The sequence below is a fragment of the Diabrotica virgifera genome, chromosome 7, assembly GCF_917563875.1.
Source record: "Diabrotica virgifera virgifera chromosome 7, PGI_DIABVI_V3a".
Classification (NCBI taxonomy): domain Eukaryota; kingdom Metazoa; phylum Arthropoda; class Insecta; order Coleoptera; family Chrysomelidae; genus Diabrotica; species Diabrotica virgifera.
Genome location: NC_065449.1, coordinates 84,782,870 through 84,798,054, shown reverse-complemented (window position 1 = coordinate 84,798,054; position 15,185 = coordinate 84,782,870). Strand labels below are relative to the sequence as shown.

Below are 15,185 nucleotides of genomic sequence, written 5' to 3'. Positions count from 1 at the left end.
ATGAACAAAAGAAAAGGAGATACCAAGAAGAAACTGATAAGGAGTTCAAAATGGAGGAGAGAAAGAAAATAGAAATGGATATGGAGGAAAAATGGGAAAAATTTAAAGAAGTAATAATAAATAAGGCAGAAGAGATATGCGGAAATCTAACAGTCGGAAAGTTAAAGAAAAAGACGGAATGGTGGAATGCAGATATACAGGAAGGAGTGAGGAAAAAGAAAAAGGCATGGAAAAATACAATCGCACAAGAGAGGATCAAGATAAAAAAGAATACCAAAAACACAGAAACAGTGAAAGAACTAATAAGAAAGGGAAAAAAAGAGAGTTGGAAGAAGTTTGGTGAATCCCTAAACCAAAATTACAGAGACAACAACAGATGCTTCTGGAATAAAGTAAGGAGTCTAAGAGGAAAGAAAAGAAAAGAACTCAGAGGTGTAAAAGACAAACACAACAAACTAAAGACAAATACAACAGAAATACTAGAGGTGTGGAGAGAATATTATGAAGAGAAATATATGGGCGAGGAAAGTGAAGAAATAGAGACAGAGGGAACCATAGAACAGACAGCAGAGGACGAAAACCAAATGGAAGAAATAAGTACAGAAGAATTGGAAGAAGCGATAAGTAGAATAAAAATAGGAAAAGCGAGCGGAGCAGATAAAATTGATCCCGAAATGATAAAATGGATAGGGAAAGAAGGAAAGAAGTGGTTGCTGGAAATAATGAGAGAAGCATGGAGAACAAACAAAATGCCGAAAGAGTGGGAAGAAAACTTACTGATCCCAATTCACAAGAAAGGAGAAGAATCCAACTGTGGAAACTATAGAGATATATGCCTCTCATCAGCAGTGTTCAAGCTATATACGAGAATAATAGAAAGCAGATTAAGAACAGAGGTAGAAGAAAAACTTGAAGACGAACAAACAGCATTCAGAGCCCAAAGACAAACAGTTGACAACATAAACATACTACGAAATATAATAGAAAAAAATAATGATCGGGGAACAAACATATATATAACCTTCATAGACCTTAAAGCAGCGTTCGACTCAGTAGACCGGAAAGTATTGTGGAATACTATGGAGGAGCTGGGAATACCGAGGAAACTATTAGAGATAATTAAAAGTACGTACAGTAGAGTGGTGGGAAAAGTACAAATGGGAGGTAGCAGATCACTAGAATTTAGGATGAACAAGGGAATAAAACAGGGAGATAGCCTAAGCCGACTCCTATTCGTCATAATTATGGATCAATTATTTGAAAATGTGAAAATAAGGACTAATCAATTAAAAACAATAATAGGCTACACACACCTAACACCAGTTATGATAGAAGGATTACTGTATGCGGACGACGTCGTTCTCATAGCAGACAACCCGAGAAAGATGCAACGACTAATTGATGTATGGACTGAGGAAATAGAGAAAATGAAATTAGAAATAAACATCAGCAAATGCAAGACGATGAAAATAGGTCAGCAGGAGCACGAGATTGGAGGTGAAACACGAGTGTTCTGTAGAGGACAAGAATTGGAGAGGGTGACGGCCTACGAGTACCTGGGAACGATAATATCAAATGACGGAAAGCTAGACCTAGAAATTGCAAATAGGACAAAGAAAGCTACGAAAATATACTATGCGATTAATAATACGATACTGGGAAAACGGGAAATCAGCCAGGAAACAAAAATACATGTATATAATACAATCACAGCACCAACTCTTCTATATGCAAGCGAGACATGGGTCACAAATAAGAGACATGAAAGTGCCATAAATGCAGCAGAAATGAAGCATCTGAGAAAAATAGCTGGAAAGACGAAGATGGACAGGGAAAGGAACGAAAACATCAGAAACGTGCTAAGCCAGGAACCAATAGAAAAAAAAATTGAAAAAAGAAAACTGAATTGGTTTGGACATATAACTAGGATGAACGAGAACAGACTAGTAAAGAAGGTGACAGATGCCAAAAGACAGGGGAAAAGAAGAAGGGGCAGACCTAGAAAGGGGTGGATGGAGCAAATCGAGGAAATCGGGACAAAGAGAGGGAAAACAGTGCAACAGATGAAGGAAATGGCAGGAGACCGGAAGGCGTGGAAGAAATGGGTAAAAGATGGATAGGTGATACCAAAGTCCGACGCTCTTATAGGGCATAAGGACAACGAGAAGAAGAAGATGTCCGCCACAGACACCGTTGTCAAAATACAAAATATTAATAAATTAAACAAAAATGTTTGGTAAAAAAATCTTCTAATTTAATTCAATCTGACTTATTTATATAGATCGTCCCAAACCATTTTTTCAGTGCGTCACAGATTATCGAATTCTCTCTATCGCATTACATATGGAAAATAAAATCATTTTTTAGTTAAATTGTGGCTTATTTCCCATTTAGAATCGTTAATTACAAAAATGCCACAAAGAAATAGTTTCAGAACAACATTTATAATTTAATTGCAAACCAACTTGAAAAAAAAAAATAAAATCGAAAAATTGACATTTTTGGCCGTGGGGGAGGAGGAATAGGGGAAGTGAGCTAAAATTGCGTTGAGTCCTAATTTTTTAAAAACATATAGAACGTAAAAAAATTAAAAAAAATATTTAGGCTGTATCGACTTCAAAAAAATAATTAGACCCTCAAAAATCCTTACAAAACTTTAAACAGACATGGTTTTTGGGGGGTTTAAAAGTGTTTCGCCCAATTTTTAAATATCCTAATATATCAGTTATTTCAAATTATACATAATCTATTCACAAAACCTTGAGTTGATCTATGTTGCAGTCTATAAAATGGAGAAAATCCCAAAAAACCCCCTAAAAAAACAGTTTTCCGGATTTTTCAAGATGGCGCACCTGACGGAAAAATCTGATAAAAATCAGAGAGATAGCTTTTGATAAAATACACAAAATTCAAAAAAAATTGGACCTGCAGCCCCCTCCAAAAAAAAGTTATAGGTTTTAAAAAAGTTAAAAAAAAATTGAGGTTATGTACAATCGACCTAAGGGTCCATAAAAAATGGACATGTTTTGTTAAAGCCTCAGCTACACGTGTGAATTTTTTGAAATTTTTAAATCAATTTCAACTCAACTAAAAAAAATTAAATATAAAAATCTACGTTTTTGGCTCTGGGGGGAGGGGTAAGGGGGGTGGCGAGCTAAAAATCCGCGTTATCTCATTTTTTAATTGCACAGAACGTAAAAAAATTTAAAAAATTGAATTCTGAGGGTGAGGGCATTTTGCCTATCTTAACGGGGGGTACCCTTTAGCATACGCATAGGTAACATGTCAAAGAAGAAAAGTGATATTGTGCCGATGTGTTATTTTGCCAAGGGGTGAGTTACACCCCTTCTCGGAGGTGAAAAATATACGTTAAAAATATGTCCGGAAATGGATAAACTGACTAATTCTAAGCAACTTTTGTTCTATACCCCATTCCACAAATATACGACCCTCTTGGATTATCGCGACAACGAATATTTTACTGTGCAAAATATGAAGAACGAAAATAAATTGCAAATTATATTGCTGTTTATTGGAGTAATTATTATAGCAAAATACTTTCGTACTTCTTATGTTGCACACTAAAACATTCGTTGTCGCGATAATCCAAAACAGTCTTATATTCGTGGAATACACCATATAGCATTTTTCTTTAAGATAATACTTTTCAGTTATTTGCGAGTAAATATGTTTATTTTTCAAAAAAAAAACACGTTTTTAGGCGGCTTTTTGCAAACGACTCATAAATTAAACATTTCATCGAAAAAAATATTTTTAGCAAAAGTATAGCCCATAAAAAAGTGAAAATAATGGTGTATGTATGAGATCACTAGACCCAGTAAAAAAGAGTTGTAACTAATGAAAAATAGGTTCATATTCGCCAAATTCCAAATCGAATATTTCAACGTGAAATAACTTTTTGGGGAAAACTCGTTAAAACTTTTTTAAATTGTTTAAAAAAATATTTTCGTTTTTTAAAAAAGTTTCTAGCATCAAAAGTAAGCAAGTTACGCTCAAAATAAACTTGGTTCCTCTTTTTCTTTTTGTCAAAATCTCGAGAAAATCCCCCCCTAATTAGCATCCCAAATGAAATTAATCGTTACCACTTCATAAGTTGCTTTACTCGTATATGTATTGTTTATATGATCTGTAAGTTTCTTCGGTTCAAAGTGCTAATTTTTGGATTTGATTTAAGATGCTAATTAGGCGGTGATTTTCCCGAATTTTTTTGCTGGACCAAAAAAAAGGAACCAACTTTATTTTGAGCGTAACTAGCTTACTTTTGATATTAGAACGTTTTTAAAAAACGAAAATAAATATAAATATTTTTTTTAAGTTTTTGGGGTTTTCCCTAAAAAGTTCTTATTATTTTTCATTCTCATCTTCTCATGATTCATTAGCTACAACTTTGCTTCTGCTGGGTCTAGACAGTTCATACATACACCATGTTTTTTGTAGTTTTTCGCGAAACTCACCCTCGGGGCAGAAGCACACCTCGGCACAATCTCACTTTTCTTCTTTGGCATGTTACCTATGTGTATGTCATTTTTCATGTCAATTCAAATGGTTCTTTAAAATTTGAAGCAAAAACCGGTATTCAATGTACTATGTATACGAAATCTATATGTGAAAATAGAATAAATTAATGTATGATAAAATGACACGTATAAATGTTTAAATATTTGTTCAAAATAACCTGGTCCTAAATAAAATGCCCTTGATTGAGCTCATATTAGACAGATTAGATAGAATAAAATTAGAAAGTGATCAATACCATCATTAATAGATTTGAACATTGACCAGGCTTAAAAATGAACACCTACTACTTAATTGGGCATGCTCAAAATTTGCTTGCAATGTAATTTAAATGCATTCATTTCGAATCCTGAGAAAACTAATTAGTACCTATTATGAAAAATTTAAACGCAGTATGAAAGATTACATTATTACCGAGAGACGAAAATGCCTGAAAACCTCTACATGGGTGAAAAAAAAAAGAGAAAATTGAGTAACTTTTAATTTCAAATATCTTAGTCAAAAGAAATGTTTTGTTTATTCTAAGTGACTTTCGGCCCTCGGTAATAATGTAATCTTTCAATCTGCGTTTAAACTTTTCAAAAATATTTAGGTATTAGTTTTTTCAGGATTCGAAAAAAATGAATGCATTTAAAATCCATTACAAGCAAATTTTGCGCCTATGCTCTTAAAGTACAAGAAATAAACTTAAATGATAATCTCAGTGGAGCAAAATGCCAAATTCATCATACAGACAATATAGATGAACGGTTTAATTAAATATATCAATAAGAACAACGGGAAAGAAACACCTGACCAAGATTGCACAGAAGAACAAATGTGGATAACAACAGAAATATTAGAACTAATAAATAAAAGGCAAAATGAAGAATCATACAGAAAAATATAGAGAAATCGATAAAGCGATACAACAAAGAATAAAGAAAGCCGAAGAATCATAGATTAAAGAAAAATGTATAGAAATGGAAAACTATGATACATTAAAAAAAAACAATACATGATACTTGATACATGAAAAATATGATACATTTAATGTACAAAAAATAGTTAAAGAAATTCCAGGCAACCAAAAGAGATATCAAATAGAATTGCTTAAAACAAGAAAGGAAAGATTAAGATCTATCAAGAGTAAATGGAGTGATGTGAGTGAATATAAAGGGTGTCCAAAAATTCTGCTGACAAACAAGACTGGAGATTTCTCAGATAATTTTAAGTCAATTTAACCCAATTCACCTATTGTAATAGGAATAACTTCTTTTTAAGTTATATTTCTAAAATCTTTAGTTTTTCATGTTTTTTTTTCTCATTTAGTACAAAAAATTGAAGAAAAAGTAAATATGTAGAATGAAAGGTGATACGAGGTACTGTATGATGATTTAATTATAATAATTATATGATAAGAATGTATGAGGATCTTCAAAAATAAAAAATGAAGATGACGTATACATTATATAAATTATAATTTATATTACACGTGTTACACATGTTACATTAAACAAAATAAAACCTACGAACAATTCCCTAAGCTCAGAATGTTCTTTTTGAGTTCTTCTATCATCAGTGTTAATTAAAGTATAAATTAATGTTTATTGCTCAAATTTACTTAAAACCCTTATACACAAATTAATGTACACATTTTTTAAGAAACAACTTCAAACGGGTATAACTTAATATAAATAAAGATAAAGTAATAGTTATTTATCTACCAAGCCGGTAAAGTGACTCTTTATCGAACGAGTCTTGATATTACGAGAAGAGCGAGCGTAGCGAGCGGCGGGAGTAAAAGACGAGTTCGATAAAGAGTATTTATTGATGTGGTGCATACAAAATTTTATCGCCAACATAATTTGATTGGAAATCAACTTGGAATTCGAATTCCGATGATTCGCACCTTAAAGTTGACTATGTAAGAGTTTGGGCTCTGTAATTATTTAAAAATAATATAAAATTTAGAAAATAAATTCAATAAAAATCTGTCGTTTATTTAACTTCTTTAAAATTTCATTATAACACTACACATTTTTTTTAATTTGATTATCTTCATTATTTCATAAAATTAATCATCTTTGATTTTAATAATCCCTGAATGAAAAACTGGAAAATAAAGTACTTACTGAAAGCTTAGATAATGTCAAAATATATTTTAGGTATCTACAATTTCACTTTCTACAATAATTTGATATTGGTTTTAAGAGGAAACAGTAGCGATCAACAGGTAGCGAAAACGCGTTCCAAGATTGCGGCTGTAATTTTGAATATTTTTTCGAGATATTTGGCAGACGTATTCGTAATATAATAAAGAATGGCGGTACAGAGCCCAATTTGAAAAATATATTAATATGTGGAAATTACTCTGTAATTAAATACAATATTAAAAAAAAACGAGCCTGTACCGCCATTAAGAAGAACAAAAAAATACACTTTCTTCAAATAAACTTTTTTATCCGATGCCTAGATTTTCTGTCATTTTGGAACTACTACATTTTTTTTATTTCATTAGTAGTTCCAAAATGACACAAAATCTAGGCATCGGATAAAAAAGTTTATTTGAAGAAAGTGTATTTTTTTGTTCTTCTTAATGGCGGTACAGGCTCGTTTTTTAATATTGTATTTAATTACAGAGTAATTTCCACATATTAATATATTTTTCAAATTGGGCTCTGCACCGCCATTCTTTATTATATTACGAATACGTGTGCCAAATATCTCTAAAAAATATTCAAAATTACAGTCGCAATCTTGGAACGCGTTTTGGCTACCTGTTGATCACTACTGTATCACCTTAAGGAACTTTCTAAATTTTAGTTAGACGTCATAATAATTTCATGACAGTGATGACAGATAACTTTTGCAAGGTGGCCGCTTTCGATTTTTAATCGATAGTTATCAATATTGAATAAGTACTAAATCGGTAAAATTTTAGTTTATTTTATATGAATATAATTACAGAATACTACAGTTTTGACATAAATTTACTTGATAATAACGCAAATTGTGTACAATATTTTTAATAATTAAAGTAGATACATTTTAAGTTCACTCAAATTCTCACCATTCGATTACTGCCATCGACCACTGGCATTCAATCTGGGTTAATTTGATTAATCGCGGCAAGTAAAATTCTTCTTTCAGTACAATAAAGTGTTACTTTACTGCCGCAAATGAGGGCAAATGAGTACAATAATGAATGACTTTAGTGACGGTTGGCGATAAAATAACAAAACAAACTTTGTTTGTAAGTCTATGAATGAAGCTTTAAAATGAGACTTTATAAAGCTCATTTGCATGAGTAGAAGCCGAGTTACGATCGAAAAAGCTTTGGAAAATACTTATTTTGCAATTTGCAACCGTTGAGTTTGACCATCAGAATTGAAAAGGCCACGGTGAGCTCTATTTGGCGCCTAGACTATTACTTTCAAGTAAAACAATCTGTAATTAAGCTTTTTAAAAGTTTCAGCAAATATTAACATAAACTGCGCGTCATAGAAAACGGGCACCCTAAAAAATGGGTAATTTTTGAGGTTGCGTATCTCCTAAACCTGTTGTCCGATTTAAGTGATATTTTGAATATCCTATAGCCTTATTCTTTGTCAATAACCCTGTAATAATATTTTTACTAAACAGGTAAATTTTCATTGTATACCGGGTGTACGAATCAAACTGTGTTTTTTTCTCAAAGTTCGCAACACCCTGTGGAATATCCTAGCATTTATAAAATACTGAAGTTAAAACCCAACTATACCCTCAGGTTTTCTCAACATTCTGTTTTTTGATTCATTTGCTTATGTTAGATAATACAAAAGTTAGGTACTTTAACAATTAGCCATGTTCTTTTTCAGTACAGGGTGTTTCTAAACAAGTGCGACAAACTTTAAGGGTTAATTCTGCAGTAAAAAATAATGACAGTTTGCTTTATAATCGTATGTCCCCAAATGCTTCATTTGCGAGATACGGGATGTTGAATTTTTTCTTACAAACTGACGATTTATTTATTGATTTAAAACCGGTTGAGATATGCAAATGAAATTTGGTGGGTTTTAAGACGTAGTTATTGCACATTTTTTGACATATAATTAAGAATTTTATACTCACCATTCTCGTGCATACGGGTAATATAATTGGTCATATTACCCGTATGCACGCCAATAGTGAATATAAAATTCTTGATTGCAAGTCAAAAAATTCGCAATAACTATCTCTTAGAACCTTCCAAATTTCATTTGCATATCTCAACCGGTTTTAGGGCAATAAAATACATCGTCAGTTTGTAAAAAGAATCCAACATCCCTTATCTCGTAAACGAAGCATTTGCGGACATAAGTTTATAAAGCAAACGGTCATTATTTTTTCATGCAGAATTGCCCCTTAAAGTTTGTCGCACTAATTTACAAACAACCTATACTGATGAAGAACATGACTAGTTGTTAAAGTACATAACTCTTGTATTATCCAACATAAGAGAATGAATAAAAAAACAGAATGTTCAGAAAACCTGAGGCTATAGTCGGGATTTAATTTCAGTATTTTATAAAGGCTAGAATATTCCACAGGGTGTTGCAAACTTTGAGAAAAAAACACAGCTTTATTCGTACACCCGGTATACAATGAAAATTTACCTGTTTAGCAAAAATATTATTACAGGAATATTGACAAAGAATAAGGCTATAACATATTCAAAAATCACTTAAATCGGACAACAGGTTAAGGCCGGCCATTGGTAATGTTACAAGTATAGGCGATCCCATCACCTTTATAAAGTACACCACTCATAATCTAGAGCATATATGTATACCGAAAAATGCTTAACCTACTAACAATATATCTCGCTAATTACAGCCATATTTTTGCTACCCTACCTGTTGTGTATTGTTTATAAAAAAATGTGAAAGTTTTGCTTTTTTCTCAATAAATATAAGAGCGTTTATATCTAAATTACTCAAGTATTTAAATGAATTTCATGATAAAAGTCCGTTTAGCACTAGCCTACATGTAACGGAAGGATGTAACCTTAAAAAAATGTGAATTAATAAAGTACTTTTTGCGTGGTGTACTTTTAAAATAAATTTCTGGAATTAATAGAAATTGGCATGTGAAACGTAAATCTTGTACATATAATACACAAAAAGTATAGGAATCTGTAAGAATCTAAGCTCTGTTAATGTAGCAATTATGTATAAGATGGCGCTACGAAAAAAATTAAATAAACATAAAAAATTCAGGAGCGTAATGGCCCGTTTGAAACTTTCCTTAGGAAATTTCGGTACTTGACAAATATCGAGTTTATTAGGGGTCCGGACAAATAATCCCCGGACAAATAATCCCGGACAAAAAATCCCCACAAATTATCCCCGGACAAAAAATCCCCACAAATAATCCTCACAAATAATCCCCGGACAAATAATCCCCACAAAAAATCCCGGACAGATAATCCCCACAATTTTTTTTTGACAAAATATCCCCGCAAAAAATCCCGGACAAAAAATCCCCAAGAAATATTTTTGCCCAATAAAGTTGTCAAATGAATGCTTATAATCCAAGGATGGTACTAAAGATGAGAAATTTAGACTGTCTGTCCGTCGGTACGTCCGACCGCGCATATAACTACTCCGTCATTATGCCAGGTAGAATGACACATGAGGGGTCGAATGAACGGTTATAATCCAACAATGGTACTACAGATGAGCAATTTGGTCCGTCGGTCTGCTTGACCACGAATATAACTCCTCCATCACTGTACCAGGTAGAATGACAAATGAGGTGTCGAATGAAAGCTTATAATCCAAAGATGGTACTAAAGATGAGAAATTAGACCAAGGATGTCTGTCTATCGGTCCGTCCGACCGCGAATGTAACTACTCCGTCATTATGCCAGGTAGATTGACAAATGGGGTGTCGAATGAACGGTTATATTCCAACGATGGTACTAAAGATGAGCAATTTGGTCCGTTGGTCTGCCTGACCGCGAATATAAGTCTTCCGTCACTGTACCAGGTCGAATGACAAATAAGGTGTCGAATGAAAGCTTATAACCAAGGATGGTACTAAGGTTGAGAAATTTGACCAAGGCTGTCTGTCCATCGGTCCGTCCGACCGCGAATGTAACTACTCCGTCAATATGCCAGGTAGAATGACAAATGAGGTGTCGAATGAATGGTTATAATCCAACGATGGTACTAAAGATGAGAAATTTGATCCGTCGGTGTGCCTGACCGCGAATATAACTCCTCCGTTACTGTACCAGGTAGAATGACAAATGAGGTGTCAAATGAAAGCTTATAATCCAAGGATGGTACTAAAGATGAGAAATTAGACCAAGGCTGTCTGTCCATCGGTATGTCCGACCGCGAATGTAACTACTCCGTCATTATGCCAGGCAGAATGACAGATGAGGTGACGAGTGTATAGTGAACGGTTATAATCCAACCATGGTACTAAAGATTCACTCACGCATTTCGTTTCCGAAAGTTACACTTTCACGCACGACGTGCGGGAAAGTAAAATACCATGTAATATTGCATTATAATATATTATAATACATGCAATAAACTAATATTGAAAGTTTGTTTTTGACAACCTTGTCAAATAATTGATTTGTGTATTTTCACTTCTAAATAAAAATCGATATAACTCTATTTTTTGTGGCTTTTTCCAAACGTACGGCCCTAGAATAAATATTATTCCTAACTCGTGCGGAAAGTGTGTTCCTCGCCCGCTATCGCGTCGTTCGGGTCAACGGCAGTCTCGTGCGTGAAATTATCACTTTCCGCACTAGTTAGGAAAATAACTATTTTATGATGTCGATATTTTCCAAGTTATGGGGGGAAATAGTGACAATTAGAGGTTAGAGTTAGAGCATAACTATTGAATTGTCTCGTTAATTATGAGTTTTACGACAAAAATGTAGGTACCTATAATACAAAAATAGAACTTAGTAGATAGAATTAACTTTTACATAATTTTGAATTTTGATCTCTTTCATTTTTTTTACGAATATTTAAAATTGTTTCAAATATGATTTCCTACAATTATTTCTTTTTGACAATTTTTTTCGTGCGGTTGATATTTTCCGAGTTAGCGGGAATATATTAAAAAGGGGTGGGGGAGCATAAATATTGAATTGAATCTTGTTTCCGAGCTGCCCCAAATTTTATAATTCTAACCTTTAGGGGAGGTCAATAGTGGTGTAAATTTAAAATTGCGACTGAATTCCGCTGAAGGGTTAGCCGTCATATTGATTTTAAAGGAGAACCGTTGATGCTAAATACCTCCACCATTTTCAACTTTTTTGCTCTACTGCTCATTATTTATAATAGTTCCCAGGTAGCAAGACTGTTTAACGCGCTCTATCTGAATCTGCGTTCCATTAGTGTGCAGATGGGTTATAGGTATAGATAGGGCTATTATAGCAATCGCCATTAAACCGGTTTTTGGTACGAAAATAGTGATTAGCAATTAAATTTAAGCATGAATTGTAATTTCGATTACCAAATATCGAATTCCAATTGTGAGTTCTTTCAAAAATCGTGCATGCAGCACTCTGCTTTGAATAACCCTGTTCAAAACATCCTATTTGTGATGATAATTGCTTGTCCTGAAAACGATAATCTTGATTGTAATACAAAAAAACCTATTCATTTTTGTAATTTCAAAAGTATTTGGTCATCATCATCATCAATGGCGTTATAACTCTTCGAGACTCTGCCACATTTTTTATTATTTAAAATCAATACAGCTGCCCACGATGTGATATTTGATACCGTTCACGTTATCAACACCAGTAATAAAAATTTAATGTGTTTCTCGGTCGATGATCGAAATGCCACATCAGCGACTTGTTAATTATTGTGTTTTGACTGGAATAAGAATGTGAATTTTAACCGAATTTTTAACGTGCATACAAAAATTGCACATACAATTTTTTTTGTTTATGCTTATTTTTTATTATAATAAATATGTTGATTTTCACCCATTCGTGAGCAAAAATTTGGTTGTTTTGACTTCTGAGTAATACCAAAAAGTCAAAAATCGTTATAACTGAAAAAACTCGACAGATTTATGCTCGATAAACTCATAATACTCATAAAGCTAATAAAATATTTTTGATCTTTTCGTTTCACATGATTCACTGAGCGTTGGCTTATTTTTTAATATTTTTCCTTATTTTTTTTTAATTCATTGAATTATAGCGTTGATTGAGATATTAGAGGCCGTCCAATATATCAATCAACGATTATAGTGAATATGCTTATTTAATTTAAAAATAAAATAATTCTATCCTCTTCTTCTTGCTGTGCCTGTCCGTGACGAATGTTGGCGATCTCCATGACATGGCAATCTTTATTTTATCTGCAGCAATGCAGGAAAGCTTCACATATGTTGAGTTGAACCAGGTTCTGAGGTTCTTTAACCAGGATGTTCTTCTTCTTCCTGGACCTCGCTTTCCAAATATTTTTCCTTGGAGAATGGCTTGTAGGAGGGCATATCTGGATTCATTTCGCATAATGTGTCCAAAGTATTCCAACTTTTGAGATTTGATGGTCTCGGTTTTTCCCCATTCTTCTGTAAGGACCTCCTCATTTGTGACCCGATCAGTCAATGGGATTTTAAGAATTCTATTATAAGTTCAAAAAAAATTCAAAAAAATATGCTTGAAATATTTATTTCAAACTCTAAGCTCACCCCACCTTAAGGATAGCTATGACACGAATTTGATAGGCAAGCCATGCAAGTCGTTTTTGTCTATGTATGAAATTTAATAAAAAAATGTCTCATCCGGAAAGCAGATGGGTGCAGGTCGACCTATATTCGGATCTTAGACTATAACGTATATATAGTTTCGTAGAGTTTTGCTATCAGCCGTTGATGATTTGCTGATGAACGCTACTCGTGTTATTTCTTTCCGTTCATGTTCACAAGAGCATGTGTTAACAAGTAATTGGACTTCGTAAGTCCTAGGTTTTCATCCAAAGTAATCGAAAGTAGAACTGGAAGTCGATATTTTAACTCTTCGTGTAACTTTGCGTCGATTCATATACGATTTTACTAATTTTGGATCATATTCATTTACATTCATACCATACTTTGAGTCACTTTAAAACAGATACTTGCGGTTGCAACTCTAAAACTAAAGTCCGATGTTAAATTACTCATCTTTAATACCATCCTTGTGTTATAATCTTTTATTCGAAACCTCATTATTTGTCATTATATCTGTATTAATACGGAGGAGTTGTATGTAGGAGGACAGACGGAAAGACACTCATGAAACCGGAAGTATATATTTGTTCTCGCCTTGCGAAGGCTCGTCGAATAATATATCACTTTTACTATTCCGGTGACTTTAAAACAGTATTTCCGGTCCCATTTGTAAAACCGGAAGTACTTGGTCAAATTTCTCACCTTTAGTACCATCCTTGGATTATAAGCTTTCATTCGACACCTTTGTCATTCAACCTGGTATAGTGACGGAAGAGTTATATTCGCGGTCGGACGGACCGACGGACAGACAGCCTTGGTCAAATTGCTCATCTTTAGTACCATCCTTGGATTATAAGCTTTCATTCGACACCTCATTTGTCATTCTACCTGGTACAGTAACGGAGGAGTTATATTCGCGATCAGGCAGACCGACGGACCAAATTGCTCATCTTTAGTACCATCGTTAGATTATAATCGTTCATTCGAAACCTCATTTGTCATTTTCCCTGGCATGATGACGGAGAGAAGTTACATTTGCGGTCGGACGGACAGATGGACAGGCAGCCTTGGTCAAATTTCTCATCTTTAGTACCATCCTTGGTTATAAGCTTTCATTCGACACCTTATTGGTCATTCTACCTGGTACAGTGACGGAGGAGTTATATTCGCGGTCAGGCAGACCGACGGACCAAATTGCTCAACTTTAGTACCATCGTTGGATTATAATCGTTCATTTGAAACCTCATTTGTCATTTTCCCTGGCATAATGACGGAGAAGTTACATTCGCGGTCGGACGGACAAATGGACCGACAGCCTTGGTCAAATTTTTCATCTTTAGTACCATCCTCGGTTATAAGCTTTCATTCGAAACCTTATTTGTCATTCTACCTGGTACAGTGACGGAGGAGTTATATTCGCGGTCAGGCAGACCGACGGACCAAATTGCTTATCTTTAGTACCATCGTTGGATTATAACCATTCATTCGACACCTCATTTGTCATTCTACCTGGCATAATGACGGAGTAGTTACATTCGCGGTCGGACGGACAGATGGACAGACAGCCTTGGTCAAATTTATCAGCTTTAGTACCATCCTTGGATTATAGGCTTTCATTCGACACCTCATTCGCTATTCTACCTGGTACAGTGACGGAGGAGTTATATTCGCGGTCAGGCAGACCGACGGACCAAATTGCTCATCTTTAGTACCATCCTTGGTTATAAGCTTTCATTAAATGTTCTAAACATTAATTACATTTTCATTCTAAATTAGACAATTAGACAAATTTGAGTGATATAATTGTTCTTCCCTGGTATAATTTTATAATATTGGGACATGAGAAGTAGGTAACAAACTATGATGAACCAATATGCGAAATAGATTTTTCCAATACTTTTGGTTTAGATTTTACCACGAGATACGAGCACAGTATTTATCCGAGTAAAATT

The 15,185-nt window shown here is 33.8% G+C and overlaps 1 protein-coding gene across 4 annotated transcripts in view; it reads right to left on the bottom strand.

Moving 5' to 3' along the window:
* The window catches only part of LOC126887698 (putative helicase mov-10-B.1), a 219,497-nt gene that overhangs the window by 88,733 nt on the left and 115,579 nt on the right, over positions 1-15,185 (bottom strand). The gene's annotated exons all lie outside the window — the stretch shown is intronic.